At 36.5% G+C, this 16,955-nt stretch overlaps 1 protein-coding gene across 6 annotated transcripts in view; it reads right to left on the reverse strand.

The window, feature by feature from the left end:
- The window catches only part of CDKAL1 (CDK5 regulatory subunit associated protein 1 like 1), a 654,793-nt gene that overhangs the window by 366,415 nt on the left and 271,423 nt on the right, over nt 1–16,955 (reverse strand). The gene's annotated exons all lie outside the window — the stretch shown is intronic.

Genomic DNA, 16,955 nt, shown 5'->3' on the forward strand with positions numbered 1-16,955 from the left:
TCAAGAAAGATTGTACAAATCCCATATTATCTTCAAATGCACACATTAATGTGGAAACAAAAATGATAAATGCTTACAATGGTTAATCAAAACAAATTAAAGATTCACATTTTTTAAAACCAATGACATTTATTTGGCTATCATAAAACTAAAATTTTAGTATCACTTATATATACCGTATTATTCATAAATGAAAAAGCTTTTCATTTAACTTTTAACTAATGATTTAAGAATAAACAGGCAGGGACTTCCCTGGTGGCACATTGGTTAAGAATCCACCTGCCAATGCAGGGGACATGGGTTTGATCCCTGGTCCGGAAAAATCCCACATGCCACGGAGGAACTAAGTCCATGTGCCAGAACTACTGAGCCTGCGCTCTGGAGCCCGCAAGCCACAACTACTGAGCACGCACGCCATAACTACTGAAGACCGCACACCCTAGAGCCCGCACACTGCAACTACTGAGCCCACGTTCTGCAACTACTGAAGCCCATGCACCTAGAGCCTGTGCTCTGCAATGAAGAGTAGCCCCTGCTCGCTGCAACTAGAGAAAGCCTGCGCACAGCAACAAAGACCCAATGCAGCCAAATAAATAAATTAAATGTTTAAAAAGAATAAATAGGCAGTACAGAATTCTCGTAAGAAAGTACACCCTAAGAAATCTTCAGATAATATTTTTAACTCCTTGAAATCAGAAAAAAATATTAAAACATGTCCAGTGAATGCTCTTTGGGATTATATTAGTCAAAGTAAAGAAGAATAATGACAACATTAATTTAAAAAAATCAAAAAATAGGATTAATTCCCAAAATACTTCAGACATGATACAGAATTGTTTTTTAAAAACTAAAATGTTGGACTTCCCTGGTGGCGCAGTGGTTAAGAATCCGCCTGCCAATGCAGGGGACACAGGTTTGAGCCCTGGTCTGGGAATATCCCACATGCTGCAGAGCAACTAAGCCCATGCACCAGAACTACTGAGCCTGAGCTCTAGAGCCCACGAGCCAAAACTACTGAGCCCGTGTGCCACAACTACTGAAGCCCACATGCCTAGAGCCTGTGCTCCACAACAAGAGAAGCCACCGCAATGAGAAGCCCGTGTACCACAACAAAGAGTAGCTCCTGCTCGCTGCAACTAGAGAAAGCCCACGTGCAGGAATGAAGACCCAATGCAGCCAGAAATAAACAAATTAATTTAAAAAAAAACCTAAAATGTTTGTTCTACTCTTATAATTTAAAAATATAGTTTAAATAAATTTTCTTATTATAAAATTAAAGAAAAACAATTACATATAATAAGATATTCTTATGCCAGAAAGATAAGGCTCAACAACATTGAACAAAACAAAGAATAACATTTCTTCAATGATTCAACTGCTATAATAAATAGCAAGGTTTTAAAAGACCATCATTATACAAATCCTTTAAAATTTCAAACAGAGGAAAACAACTTTTAATAATTATAACTGGCCAATGTGTAATTCTGTTAATATATGACTTTAAAATACATATAAATCATTGAACTCAGGAGGCAACAATGTAATGCTTAATTTCTAATTATTTTTGCATGGAGCTCTTAAGTGAAACAACACACACATTTTGATTTTTAACTGACCACATGTTCTTAAACAGCTAACATTCCTTTCTTCCTAAGCCATTTACACACACACACACACACACACAAATTGTGGCCTCTCTCTTATGAATAGAGGTTCCAGTCTCCCAATTGTTATATGTCTTCTCTTTTCAATTTCCATATGTTCCATAACAAGGGCAAAAAGAAAACTGGTTTTTTTTTTTTTGGCTTCTCCTTGGGAGAGTAACTCACTTTTGTTTAGCCCTGATTGAGCACCAGGCATTTTGCTAGATGTTTCACATACATTATCTCATTTAACTCTTCTAGAGTTGATGTTACTATCTCCATCTTACAGATGAAGAATCTGCTAACAAAAAGTCAGATAATACAGCTCATTCCACAGAAAAACAAAGGAGCATAAGATACTGTATACTATGAACAACTACACACCAACTAACTGAACAAGCTAGAGTAAATAAATAAGCTAGAAATGTACAACCCACCAAGACTAAATCATGATCCCATTTACAACAGCAAAAACAATAAAATACCCAGGAATTAATGTAACCAAGAAGGTGAAAGAGCTGTACAATGAGAAGTTTAAGACATTGATGAAAGAAAAAAAAAAAAAAATCACCAAAGCTGGAGGCATCACAGTTCCTGATTTCAAACTATATTACAGAGCTATAGTAATCAAAACAGTAGGTGCTGGTGTAAAAACAGGCAAATAGACCAACATAAAAGAATTGAGAGCCCAGGAATAAACTCACGCATATACAGTCAACTAACATTTGACAAAGGAGCCAAGAATACTCAATGGAGAAAAGATAGTCTATTCAACAAATAGTGCTGGGAAAATTGGATATTCACATGCAAAAGAATGAAACTATCACTAACTTATACAATTGACAAGAATTAATTCAAAATGGATTAAAGACAAATGTAAGTCCAGAAACCATAAAACTCCTAGAAGAAAACACAGGGAAATAGCTCCTTGACATTGTTCTTGGCAATTATTTTTTTGGATATGACACCTAAAGCACAAGTAACAGAAGCAAAAACAAGCAAGTTGGACTGCATCAAACTAAAAAGCTTCTGCACAGCAAAGGAAACAATCAACAAAATGAAAAGGCAACCAACAGAATGGGAGAAAATATTTTCAAACCATATATCTGATTCATAATAAATTCATAATAATATATGATTACTACTCTACAATAAAGGATTCATAATATCTGGTAAGGGGTTAATATACAAAATATATTTTTTAAAACTCATGCACCTCAATAATAAATAATAATAATCCAATTTTAAGATATCCAAATAATATGGATGGACATTTCTCCAAAGAAAATATTCAAATGGCCAACAGGTACAAGAAAAGATACTCAACATCACTAATCATCAAGAAAATGCAAATCAATACCACAGTATCACCTCACACTTGATAGAAAGGCTATTATCAAAAAGATAAGAGTTAACAACACCTGGCAAGGATGTAGACAAATAGGAACCCTTGTGCACTATTGGTGGGAATGTAAATTGGTACTGCCACCATGAAAAACAGTATAGAGGTTCCTCAAAAAATTAAAAATAGAACTACTATATGATCCAGCAATTCCATTTCTGGGTTTATCTCCAAAGGAGATGAAATCACTACCTCAAAGAGGTTTCTGCAAACTCATTTTCATTGCAGCATTATCTACAATAGCCAAACATGGAAACAACCCAACTGTTCTTCAACAAATGAACGGATGAAGAAAATGTGATACGTTTAAACAATGGGATGTTATTCAGCTATTAAAAATAAGGAAAACCTGCCATTAGCAACAACATGGATGGATCTTGAGGGCATTATGCTAACTGAAATAAGTGAGTCAGAGAAAGAAAAATACTGTATGATCTCACTTATATGTGGAATCTAAAATAAACATACAAAATCTGAAAAAACCCAACTTCACAGAAACTAAGAAAATATTGTTGATCACCAGAGGGTGAGATTTGTGGGAGGTGGGGGAAAAGGGTGAAGGTGGTCTAAAGTTATAAACTTCTAGTTATAAAATAAATAAATTCTGGGGGTGTAATGTACAGCATGGTGACTGTAGTTATCAATTCTGTATCATATATCTCAACAGCATTAAGAAAACAGAACTTAAAAGTTCTCATTACAAGAAAAAATCTGTAATTATGTAAAACGAGGGATGTTAACTAAAACTGTTGTAAACATTTCACAATATATACATATATCAAATAATTGTGTTGTGCATCTTAAACTTACACAATGTTATATGGCAATTATATCAGTAAAATCGTGGGGGGAAAATCAGATAAGTAGCTTGTCTGAGACATGTAACAGCTAAAATTCAAATATAAGCCTGCCAAATTTCAAATTCCCTCCTGTTTCCATACCAAGCTGCCTCCCCAGAATAAATATGTATCAAATATCCTAGCTATAGACAAATGCAGATAAGAAATAATAGTAAGACAGGCAATCATCTGACATGAGATATAAAGTAATACAACACATATATTCAAAGATATGGCTGGTATTCATCATCCTGTGTATGGAACTGTTTGTTTAAAACCTGTTTCTCTCCTTTATTCTTTGGAAATCTAAGGCTAGGCTTCTTGTCCATCCACTGGCCCAAACTAGTTATTTCACCGTTGTTGTTTATAAGTTCTGTTTTTCATCCAACTGCTGCTCTGTGGCAAAATATGTCACCTTGTTTGTCTTGCCATGGTTCTTAAATTCTACTGCTCAGGTCCTCCAAGCTGATTCCTCTCTCTGTCCTTCTCCTCGGTGGCTTCATGATGGGCTCAATGCAAAAGACCCCTTATTCATTCACCTGGGATCCCCCCTCATGACTGCCATTCACTCAAGTTGAATCGGCACCGTTCTGAGGAATCTGCTCTCTCTACCCTCGATACTACTTATTTCCAATGGAGAGCTCCATAAATTAAGTGGACAATCTCGATAAAAGCTAATACTATTTCTAACTTGGGCTATTTCTTAAAAATAACTTTCTTAAGGGACACTAGCCTAGAGAAGGGGAAGGAAAACAGAAGGGAAACATGTATTTTAAATATTTATAACATAAATCAATTAACACACATAAAACACTTAGAATACTGCCGGCACCTAGTAAGTGATCAGTAACTTTAATGCAACTGTTCTAAACAATTCTGTAAGGAATTAATTATGCACTATCATGTTCCAGGGGTACCTAACTTTATGGAACAGATGTGTTGCTGATAGGTTGACTTAAATCAACTATGGAAACGAAATCATGTTTTCCTACTGGCTCACTTAATAAAGGTGGAAATGTATTCCCCCCCCCCATGGAAAATCACTCATGAAAATGTACTAAAACATTTAAATAAAACAAGCTGATATTTGGAAACATTTATAATAATCAAAATAAGCCAGTAAGTATAAATAGTACATTAAGAATTCAAAATATTCTTCACTAAATTGCTCCCTTGGGGTTAATTAGAGTTGTTGATGTGATATACTTTTGAAGTTCTAAACTCTTTATTGTATAAGATGGGTTCATCCTTATCTGCAATTACCAAAGTAATACTTCATATTATTTCAATAAAGTGAAAATTTCTATAGAGAGCATTTCTATAAGCATGTTATAACAGCACTAATCAAGCATTAAATCTGCTATGTCTTCAATTTAAAAAGGAGAGATATTTGTTATAATACACAGGAAAAATATCCAATACAAAATCAGAAAAGAAAGAAAGAGCTTTTTGATGCTATTTGGCTTAAAAACAATCTTCTCAAACACCAGGAATTATGATGACCAATCATTTCGACATGACAAGCCTCCAACAAAATAAAAGGATTCATCATAGAAACCTTTAGTAGTTTCAGTTATCTGTAAACAATGAAATAATTGTCTAAGAGTAAGAACACTGAGCCAGTTTCTTTAACCGTCACAAAACAAAAGATCTTTGAGGGTTGACTGTTGAAAGCCAAAACCAAAAAGAGATGGCTGTTGAACTGCAAGGAAGAGGCAAAATCCTGAACAGACATAGCCTGTTGTGATAGAAGGATAAAGGTAGCACACCCTACCTACTCATCTTTGTACAGGTTGTTATACGGCCACAGGCCAAGAAATAACTAAAAACCTCGGAAGCAGAGACAGACTGGGCATTTAATATAGCAGTATAACTCAAGTCTTAAAAAGCATCTGTGGTAGAATATTTTTAAATTACAGAAACTAAATATGTGAAATAACAATAAATTTTCACAATTAAAATTAAAAATTAAAATATTTCAAAGGGTTCAAATGCACAACATGCCAATTTGATACCAAAACCACATAAAGCAAAGAAAAATTAAAAGTTTTAATACATTAGGCTTTTTCTTCTAAAGAGCATCTTTAGATATCACAAGTTTGGGAATAATTTAAAAATCAGAGTTATACTTTTAAAGTTTCACCCACACTAATATCACTTTTTTTAAGGCGGAAAAAAGCTTATGTGACTCAGGATTCTGCTTCTCTCTGCTTAGGGTCAAAGATAATTTGAAATATGCAGAAACTATTGTTTTAACAATAACATTAACACTTCAAACTAACATTCTGTGCCACTCACATAATTTAATCCTTATTTATTTTTAATCAGTTGACAGAGCATTATCTTTCTCAAAGCTTCAAACTTTACAAAATAAGCCCTTCATAGAGCAAAACCTTGGAAAAATCATATTGTGGCCTTCCATATGGAAGCCTCCTGAAGCAAAGAAAAAACAAAAACTCAAGAAATAGAAGGTTCACACACTGTAGGCTGTGCCAGACGTGACTGTTAAATATCGCCTATTGTGAGCCCTCATCATGGTTTTTAAAGTATTTTAAAGTATTTCCAGGAAAATTACACACTTTTTGATCTTTTAAATAAATACAAGAGATACTCTTAGCAAAATCTGATTGGATCTTCAAATGATAATTCCTATTTGCCAAGATCAAAATCCTGAACAAGCAAAGGAAAAATAACACCTGAAAAACTAGCAGAATATATCCTAAATTCTTTAAGCTTCCTGTGGCCAGGACTCCTCCAATGTAACAAATCTCTCCACCTGAGTTACTGCCTCGATCTCCAATCTCAATCTCCTACTCCAAAAATTCATTCTAATAATTACCACCTCTGTCTTTAACTGTAATTGTGCCCTTTGTGGAGTTCCTTTTCATCTGGGGGGGAGGGGGGGGGGTCGGAGATAGGTCTGGGAATCCAGCTGCTAACCCTTCTATCTGTACAAAATTCAAAAACAACTGCAGCTATATTTTTTCCTTATCCTACCCCTATTAGCTGCTGTGCTATATCCTTTGTTTCAAAAACTTGTGCCATCATATTTAAACTCTGTACCCTTATTTCTCATTCCCTTTACCTGAAAGAGATATCCTTATCATCATCACCCATCAATCTCTCTAAAAATCATCACAAGGGCTTCCATGGTGGCGCAGTGGTTGAGAGTCCGCCTGCCGATGCAGGGGACACGGGTTCGTGCCTCGGTCCGGGAAGATCCCACATGCCGCGGAGCGGCTGGGCCCGTGAGCCATGGCCGCTGAGCCTGCACGTCCAGAGCCTGTGCTCCGCGACAAGAGAGGCCACAACAGTGAGAGGACCGCGAACCGCAAAAAAAAAAAAAAATCATCACAAGCTTTAAAATCATTTGGGGTATGGGAGTTGCTAATAAGAGTAAAAGATGGTTGCTGAATGCTCGCCAGACACTCAGCCATACACTTATATTGTTTCATTTATCCTCACAACAATCTTGATGTAAGTATCATTATCCTTAATTTTCACACAGGAAAGTGAGGCCGAAAGGGATTTAAAAACTAGCCCAAAGTTGCATAGATGGCCAAGTGAAAGATGCAATCAATCTTATATGAAATTCTTTGATCACTGATTGTACTCTACTTCTCTTAAGATACAATATCTTACTCTAGGTAAGAATACGTGATTGTTGGGAAGGATTATGGGAAGATGGCACAGTGGGAAGCTCCAGGAATCTGTCTCCCCACCTAGACAACAACTGCACTGGCAGAATCTGTCTGGTGTAACTATCTTGGAACTCTGGAGTCAACTGAAGGCTAGCAACTTCCAAGGGAAGATTTGAATGGTAAATTGCCCAACAACAACGAAATAAACATAGGACATTTTCCAGAACAGACCATATAACCACAAATTAAGACTCCAAATACTTAATTTTTTTTAAGATGTTGTTTTGATGTGGACCATTTTTTTAAAGTCTTTATTCAGTATGTTACAATATTGCTTCTGTGTTATGTTTTTTGGTTTTTTGGCCGAAAGGCATGTGGGATCTTAGCTCCCTGACCAGGGATCGAACCCACACCCCCTGTATTGGAAGGCAAAGTCTTAACCACTGGACTACCAGGGAAGTCCCCCAAATATTTTAAAAGAGAGATATCATACAAAGTTTCTTCTCTGACCACAAGAGAATGAAGTCAGAAATAAGTAACAAAAAGAAGAGGGAAAATTCACAAAATTGTGGAAATTAAGCAACACACTTTTAAATAACCTATGAATCAGAAAAGAAATCACAAAAGAAATTAGAAAATACTTAGAGATGATCAAAAACAAACACCACACACCAAAACTTATGGGAGGCAGATAAAGGAGTTCTATGGGGAAATTTCAAAGCTAGCTATAAACACTTAAAAAAGAAAGATCTCATATCAATACCCAACATTACAATGTAAGTATACAGAAAAAGAAGAATAAACTAAAATCAAAGCTGGCAGAATGAAGGAAATAAAGATTTTAGAAAAGGTAAACAAAATAGAGAATAGAAAAATAAAAGAAAATCAACAAAACTGAAAGTTGATTCTTCAGAAAGATCAATAAAATTGACAAACCTTTAGCTATATGGACTAAGAACAAAAAGAGGAGACTCTAGGGCTTCCCTGGTGGCGCAGTGGTTGAGAGTCCGCCTGCCGATGCAGGGGACATGGGTTCGTGCCCTGGTCCGGGAAGATCCCACATGCCACGGAGCGGCTGGGCCCGTGAGCCATGGCCGCTGAGCCTGCGTGTCCGGAGCCTGTGCTCCTCAACGGGAGAGGCCACAACAGTGAGAGGCCCGTGTACCGCACAAAACAAAAAAACAAACAAACAAAAAAAGAAGAGGAGACTCTAGTATAATCAGAAATGAAAGTGGGATATTACTACTCATTCTAAAGAAATAAAAAGGATTATAAGGGAGTGACATGAACAACTGTACACCAACAAATTGTATTACCTAGTTGATAAGAACAAATTCCTGGAAACAAAAAAACTACCCAGACTAAACCATGAAGAAATAGAAAATGTGAATATATCTGTAACTAGTACAGAGCTTGAATCAGTAATCAAAAATCTCCCAACAAATAAAAGCTCTGAACCTGATTACTTCACTGGTGAATTCTATCAAACATTTAGAGAAGAACTAATACCAATTCCTCTCAAACTTTTCCAAAAACTGAACAGAAGGGAACATTTTCGAACTCATTCTCTGAGGGCAAGATTACCTTGATACTCAAGCCATACAGACACTGAAAGAAAACAAAACCACAGACCCAATATCCCATATGAATATCAATGCAAAAATCCTCAACAAAAAAGATGCTAGCAAACAGAATTCAGCAGCACATTAAAAGAATTACACACCATGACCAAGTGGGATTTATTCCTGGAATGCAAGGATGGTTCAACAGTGTGAATCGATCAATGTAAATGCCATATCAACAGAATGAAGGAGAAAAAAAAGAAAACATGATCATATGAATTGATGTAGAAAAAAAGCATTTGACAAAATTCAACATCTTTTCATTATAAAAACAATCAACAAACTAGAAATAGGAACTCCCTCAACATAATAAAAGCTATATGTGAAAAACCCACAAAGAACCTCATTTGCAGTGATAAACAACTGAAAGTTTTTCCTCTAAGATGAGGAACAAGGCAAGGATGCCTACTTTCACCACTTCAACATAATACTGGAAGTTCTAGCTTGATCAATTAGGCAAGTAAAAGAAAGAAGGGGCATCCAAGTAGAATCTGTTTGCAGATGGTGCTATTTACAATAGCATCAAAAAGAATAAAATACCTACGAATTAACTTAACCAAAGCATTGTGACACTTATGCAATGAAAACTACAAAACATTGCTGAAAGAAATTGAAGAAGACATAAATAAAGGGGAATACACCCCATATTCATAGATTAAAAGACTTAATATCATTAAAATGTCAATATTACCCATAGTGATCTAAAGATTCAGTGCAATCCCTTTCAAAATTCCAATGACATTTTTTGCAGCAATAGAAAATCTATCCCAGAATTCATATGAAATCTTAAGGTACCCCAAACAGCCAAAACAATCTTGAAAAAAAAAAAAACTGGAGGACTCACAGTTCCTGATTTTGAAAACTTTCTATAAAGCTACATTAAAACAGTGCAGTATTGACATAACACAGAAATATAAACTAGTGGAATAAAACAGAGAGCCCCAAAATATATTGTATATGGTCAGATGATTTTTGACAAGAGTGTAAAGACCATTCAATGAGATGAGGACAGTCTTTTCAACAAATGATGCTGGGAAAACTAGATAGCCATATGCAAAAGAATAAAGTTGGACCTTTACCTAATGCTGTATACAAAACTTAACTCAAAATGGATCAAGGACCTACATGTAAGACCTAAAATAATAAACCTCTTAGAAAAAAACAAAGGACAAAAGCTTCACAACACTGGACTTGGCAATGATTTCTTGGACATGACATCAAAGGCACAGACAACTTAAGAAAACAGACAAAGGACTTCAGGAAAAGTTTTTAATTTTTTGCATCATTATCAACAGAGTAAAAAGGCAACCCACAGAACTGGAGATAATATTTGCCAACTATACACCTGATAAAGGATAATACCCAGAATATATAGAGAACTCCAAAAACTCAACAACAATATCAAAAACCCAAACAACCCAATTCAAAAATGGGCAAAGGACTTGAGTAGACATTTCTCCAAAGAAGATCTATGAATGCCCAATAAGCACATGAAAAGATACTCAACATCACTGAATCAGTAGGGAAATAAGAGTCAAAACTCCAACGAGATACCACCTCACACCAATTAGGATTGCTATTACCAAAAAAACAAAAGAACAAGTGTTGGAGAAAATGTGGAGAAACCAGAATCCTTGTGCACTGCTGGTGGGAATGTAAAATGGTACCCACTGTGGAAAACAGTATGGTGTTTCCTCAGAAAATTAAAAGTAGAATTACCATATATGATCCAGCAGTTCCACTTCTAGATATATACACAAAAGAACTGAAAGCAGGGTCTTGAAGAAATATTTGTACAATCATATTCATGGCAACAGCAGTGTTATTTACAATCAATAAAATATGGAATCAACCCAAGTGTCCGTCGATGGACGAATGGATAAGCAAAATCAATGGAATATTATTCAGCCTTTAAAAGGAAGAACATTCTGCAATACACTACAAAATGAATGAACTTGGAGGACTTTATGCTAAGCAAAATAAGCAAGTCACAAAAAGACTTGATTCCACTTATACGAAAGTACCTGGAGTAGTCAAATTCATAGAGACAGGAAGTAAAGTGGTGGTTTCCAGGGCTGGGGAGAGGGGGAAAATGGGAGTTATTGTTTAATGAGGATAGAGTTTCAATTTTACAAGACAAAAAGACTTATGGGGCTGGATGTTGGTGATGGCTGCACAGCAATGTGAATGTATTTAATACCACTGAACTGTACACTTAAAAATGGTTAAGATGGCAAAATGGTTACGATGGCAACTTTTTTTTTTTTTTTTTTTTTGCGGTACGCGGGCCTCTCACTGCTGTGGCCTCTCCCGTTGCGGAGCACAGGCTCCGGACGCGCAGGCTCAGCGGCCATGGCTCACGGGCCCAGCTGCTCTGCGGCATGTGGGATCTCCCCGGACCAGGGCATGAACCCGTGTCCCCTGCATCGGCAGGCGGACTCTCAACCACTGCGCCACCAGGGAAGAACCCGATGGCAACTTTTATGTTACTTGTGTTTTACCAAAATTTTTTAAAAAGAATACATGATTATTTGTGGGCTTAATGCACAGGAGATTATAGTTTACTTAAAAAAATAGGCATGTATCTTACTCGTCTTACTATCGTAGTATCTAACACAGTAACTTGTATACTATTAGAATATCAACAAATACTCAGTTATGGGTGATTTCATAATGAACCAGACCAGATGTCAAGCCAATACTTTGTTACAGAGTCGGGAGCAGTGCTTAGCAGAAAATGGGCTGGCAATGATTAATTCTACCTGCTTAGAAACACATCCAGAAAGATACAATGAAGCAGGGAAAGGGAAGCCAGGAATGGAGAGGGATGGGGAGATACCATGGATCTTGGTAGGCAAAAGGATCTGCACTCCTGTCTTCAAGATCAGGCAGTTGGGAACAGGAAACTAAAGCTTGGAGACTAAAACTGTAAGGCCAGGGACCCTACACAGGATATAAACACAGTACAATGTGGACACCAAACCAAACAGACCATCTGACAAGAGAAATCAAAGGGCCAAAGTATCCATTAAGAACCAATGATTTCATTTATCCATTTTCAACATACATTTTCCATCAATAGTTCCCAGACCTTAAGATGTCACAGAGCAATAAATTTAAAATGCACACACTTAAAACTGGCAACCAAATAGGGCGCAAACTTTCTATTTTGCCAAGTAAAGACATTTTTTTAAAAAGCTAAACTACCCTATTGTGTTTATATATTTTTATATTTTAAAATGTTTTAAATTTTAATATTTTTATTATAATAAGATATATTTATATTTTAAAATATATAAAATATTAAAATCTGATATAAAATAAAATATCTGATTTCTCTTTAAGTCTTCAGTGTTACTAAATGTAGTATTCAACAATGAATGCACTTCAACAATGTTAGCAGCTACTATTATTATTCATAGGAGTAATTTATCACTCCATTCCTTGAATGTTTACATAATAACATTATAACCTATAAGTCACATAAAATAAAAGCTTGATATTCTCAAGGGAAAAGTAACTTTAAATGGATGATATCTGACACACACAGTTTCAAGTAGTTCTGAATTGAGCTGAACAGGTTATACTTGTATGTATGTGATTCACTGTGTGCTTGACCATTTTATATTTCTGGAAGTGGATTTCCAACAGTGCAGGAGGGTTCTCTTTTCTCCACACCCTCTCCAGCATTTATTGCTTGTAGACTTTTTGATGGTGGCCATTCTGCTTGGTGTGAGGTGATACCTCATTGTAGCTCTGATTTCCATTTCTCCGATAATTAGTGATGTTGAGCATCTTTTCATGTGCTTTCTGGCCATCTTTATGTCTTCTTTGGTCTACGATAATCTTTAGAATTGAAGAGGTACAGGCAAAAATAGCAGAAAAATGGCTTTAACTGAATATTAGCCTAAATCGAGTAACATGTCAACTGATACAAACATAGAATATAATTAATAAGCCACAATAATAATCACAGTTGGATTGTCAATGTGTTCTATTTATAGCTAGTGGTTTACTCCCTGGGGGACAAAGTCCCACCCCCATAACAGCAACAACTGTTTTCTGAGTGTGTTTACCAAAATAGCATGGTGAAAGATGAGGAAATTCTGACAACCACAGAGCACATACTTTTCCAAAATTTTTCTTTTATTCCGACTACATTGTTATTTTTAGTTTTATAAAACAATGACAGCAGTACAAACAATTAAGACTAAGCTATTATCTCTATACCTTTCAAAGACAGCAGTGGAGGTAGCTGTAGCCACCAAATAATATTTGCTAGTGAAGCAAAACTACCTGATTGGCCATTAGAACTGGAGAAACCATACAAAGTTACTCTGTGCTGCTGATCTGAATTAACTTATGAATGTCCAAGCGGAAAAAGAAATACGAACTCTGACGACAACTATTTATCTGCTACCATGGTAGGGGACTTTATTTATATAGTGGATGTGTAAATCATATATACATTTACATATATATTATGTTTATATATTATGGGTATATTTAGGTTTATAAATATATACATATAATTCTTCCTTTTAAAATACAATTCTGCCATGTAGGACATATTCCTAACATACCGTAAGGTCAAAGAAGCAATAACAAATACTCTTTAAAGTAACATAATCAAGTAGATATGTATTTGTATGTAAAGCACAAACACACAAGTACACAGACACACACACACACAGTTTCGCCACTTCCACTCATAACTATTCACTGCATCTCTGAGTTTGTGTTTTGGGTTTGACTTTTATTTTTTTTTTACGTACAGATACCTGGCCCCCTTTCCAAACTTACTGAATCAGAATCTGCAAAAATGGAACCAAGGCATATGCATTTGTAAAACGTAGTACTATTTTTATATGCCTGAGTTGAAGCCAAATTTACTTGGTGATAATATTAGAAATAACAATTTACTTCAATATTAGAAATAACAATTTACTTCCTGTGGCTTAATAGTTAACACTTATCTCCTATTAAACTAAGGAAAACTAAATCTTCACTTTCGAGTATTCTTAAGGATAACATACGGGAAGTGATCTCTAGCAAAGACTTATCTAAGAGTTAATCTCCTCAAAGTTTGACTAACCACACACAATTATACCAACCAAAAAAAAAAATGAACCGAAAAAACTGAATAATGAACCTCAAACTATATTGAAAAGTAAAGGAGTATCAGCAGAGAGGTATTGTTTTTGCTTCCTTAGTGGCTCTGGAGGCTGACGTCTGCCGGCGTGAAATCTCACAGGAAACACTGGCAGAAACTAATTCTATAACATATAACAGGTACCATATTTTGGCGCCTAGGATAAAAGGTATTGTTCGAACATGGGTCAAAACATCCTGGGAACAGAAAAAAAAAAGTCTTATATTTCAACTGTGTTGAAACTAGAAAGCTAAACTCAGATAATTTTCTAACCTATGTAGGAAAATAAATTGTTTGGGTCAAATAATGGTGTAATTACATAATGAAGAGAGAGGAGGTGTTTTAGATTGAAATGGAAAAGTAAAGCCTAAGCATTTATGCAATTACCCAACTTTGTTGTTTTTTTTTTTTTTTTTTTTTGGCCGCACCACGTGGCTTGTGGGATTCTATTTCCCTGACCAGGGATCTAACCCGGGGACCCTAGCAGTGAAAGCAAGGAGTCCCAACTGCTTGACTGCCAGGGAATTCCCAATTACTCACCATTTTCACCTCAACAAATCCTCTAAATGTGAGAGCTACAATTCCAATTAGCATTATAATGATCGAATAAGTAAAAACCAATGCCTATCTCTCCCCTTTGGCAATTATACCTAAAGCAGGGCCAAGACAAAATACCGTATATCAGAGATAAAATGAGGGGACCAGGGACTTCTCTGGCGGTCCAGTGGTTAGGACTCAGTGCTTCCACTGCAGGGGTCACAGGTTCCATCCCTGGTTGGGGAACTAAGATCCTAAATGTCACGCCGGGCAGCATCCCCCCTCCAAAAAAAATGAGGGGACCAGCAGGTCCCTAATGTAAAGTCACTAGCTATCAAGCCAACCACCAAAACCTCCAAGAGGAAAGCTTTTCCCACTCAGGCCTCAGGTGCACAATGGTTTGTTCAGTGTACATCACTCTCCTTCATACATATTACACCTATTTCCTTGAATAATTGTAAGAACCCCTACTGATTTAATAAAAGCTCTTTTTCTTTCTTTTTTGGGACAAGGAGTGATAAAAGCTATCCCAATTAAATACAGAATTTAATCCTTTCTAAAGAATCATGCTGTTTTCAGAAACATTAGGATAAGAAGGAAAAATGTACCTCAAATGAAGAAATATTTCAATTTAAAAACTCCAATGTGTCTTCCCTGGTGGCGCAGTGGTTGACAGTCCGCCTGCCGATGCAGGGGATGCGGGTTCATACCCTGGTCCGGGAGGATCCCACATGCTGCGGAGCGGCTGGGCCCGTGGGCCATGGCCGCTGGGCCTGCGCGTCCGGAGCCTGTGCTCCGCAACGGGAGAGGCCACAACAGCGAGAGGCCCGCGTACCGCAAAAAACAAAAACAAAAACAAAACTCGAATGGGAACACTAAAGGAGAATGTTTTACAGAAAAGCCATATACCAGTTAAGGAGAACTTCCTTCCCAAGAGATGGGGATACACATGGGGCATATGATCCTAAAGAAGCCACCCTTTGATGGAGGCAAAGTGAATCATAAGAAGCCTCTGGCTCCCCAGTAGGGCTAGTCATACAGGCAGACACAAAGGTATGGAATGTTACCTTTGTTTAAAAGAATCAACCGATGCAATACGGTAAGATAGTTTATCCAAATGTTGGAGATCAGACCAGGTACCTGAGCGCCCACAACTCCCAAAGAGTACAAAACAAATGATAGGAAAAGCTGTTTATTAGTATTTCCCAGAGTAGATTTCTTACCTATCCTTAAATGTTTATTTTGTTGGCTTCCAACAGATCCTACTGGAAAATTCTTTCTTATATTTCCAAATATCTCCTGTCCTATTTAACTTTTTTTTCTAGATTAAGTGGGGAAAACTGGTTCATTTTAAAATTTATCAAGATAAAATCATTCTAATTTGGGTTACTAATTCCATTTCCAGGGGCTCCAGAGGTTGCTGATGAGAGTGCAAATTAGTATAACTTTTCTGAAGACAAATCTGCTAATACGTGTTAAAAAGCCTCACAGTGTTCCCCAAAAACTCGATTTCCAAAGTAATAAACATTTTATTTTAAATTGTTTAATCTGTTTACAGTGTGCAAAGAAATAATCTTTCAAGTACAGATTTTTTTTTAACATCTTTATTGGAGTATAATTGCTTTACATTGTTGTGTTAGTTTCTGCTGTATATTAAAGTGATTCAGCTATATGTATACATAATCCCCATATCCCCTTCCTCTTGAATCTCCCTCCCTCCCTCCCTATCCCACCCCTCTAGGTGGTCACAAAGCACAGAGCACAGCTCCCTGTGCTACGCGGCTGCTTCCCACTAGCTATCTATTTTACATTTGGTAGTGTATATATGTCCATGCCACTCTCTCACTTCGTCCCAGCTTACCCTTCCCCCGCCCCGTGTCCTCAAGTCCATTCTCTATGTCTGCATCTTTACTCCTGTCCCTCCCCTAGGTTCATCAGAACCATTTTTTTAGATTCCATATATATGTGTTAGCATCAAGTACAGATTCTTAAAAACACACCACTATTGCTGACATAATAATAGTAAGCTAACAGTTGCACAATGCTTACTGTCTGCAAGGCACTAAGCACTCTAGATGTATTAAACCACTTTCAATCCTTAGAGCAACGTTGTGAGGTT

The sequence above is a fragment of the Orcinus orca genome, chromosome 10, assembly GCF_937001465.1.
Source record: "Orcinus orca chromosome 10, mOrcOrc1.1, whole genome shotgun sequence".
In the NCBI taxonomy this organism is placed as follows: Eukaryota; Metazoa; Chordata; class Mammalia; order Artiodactyla; family Delphinidae; genus Orcinus; species Orcinus orca.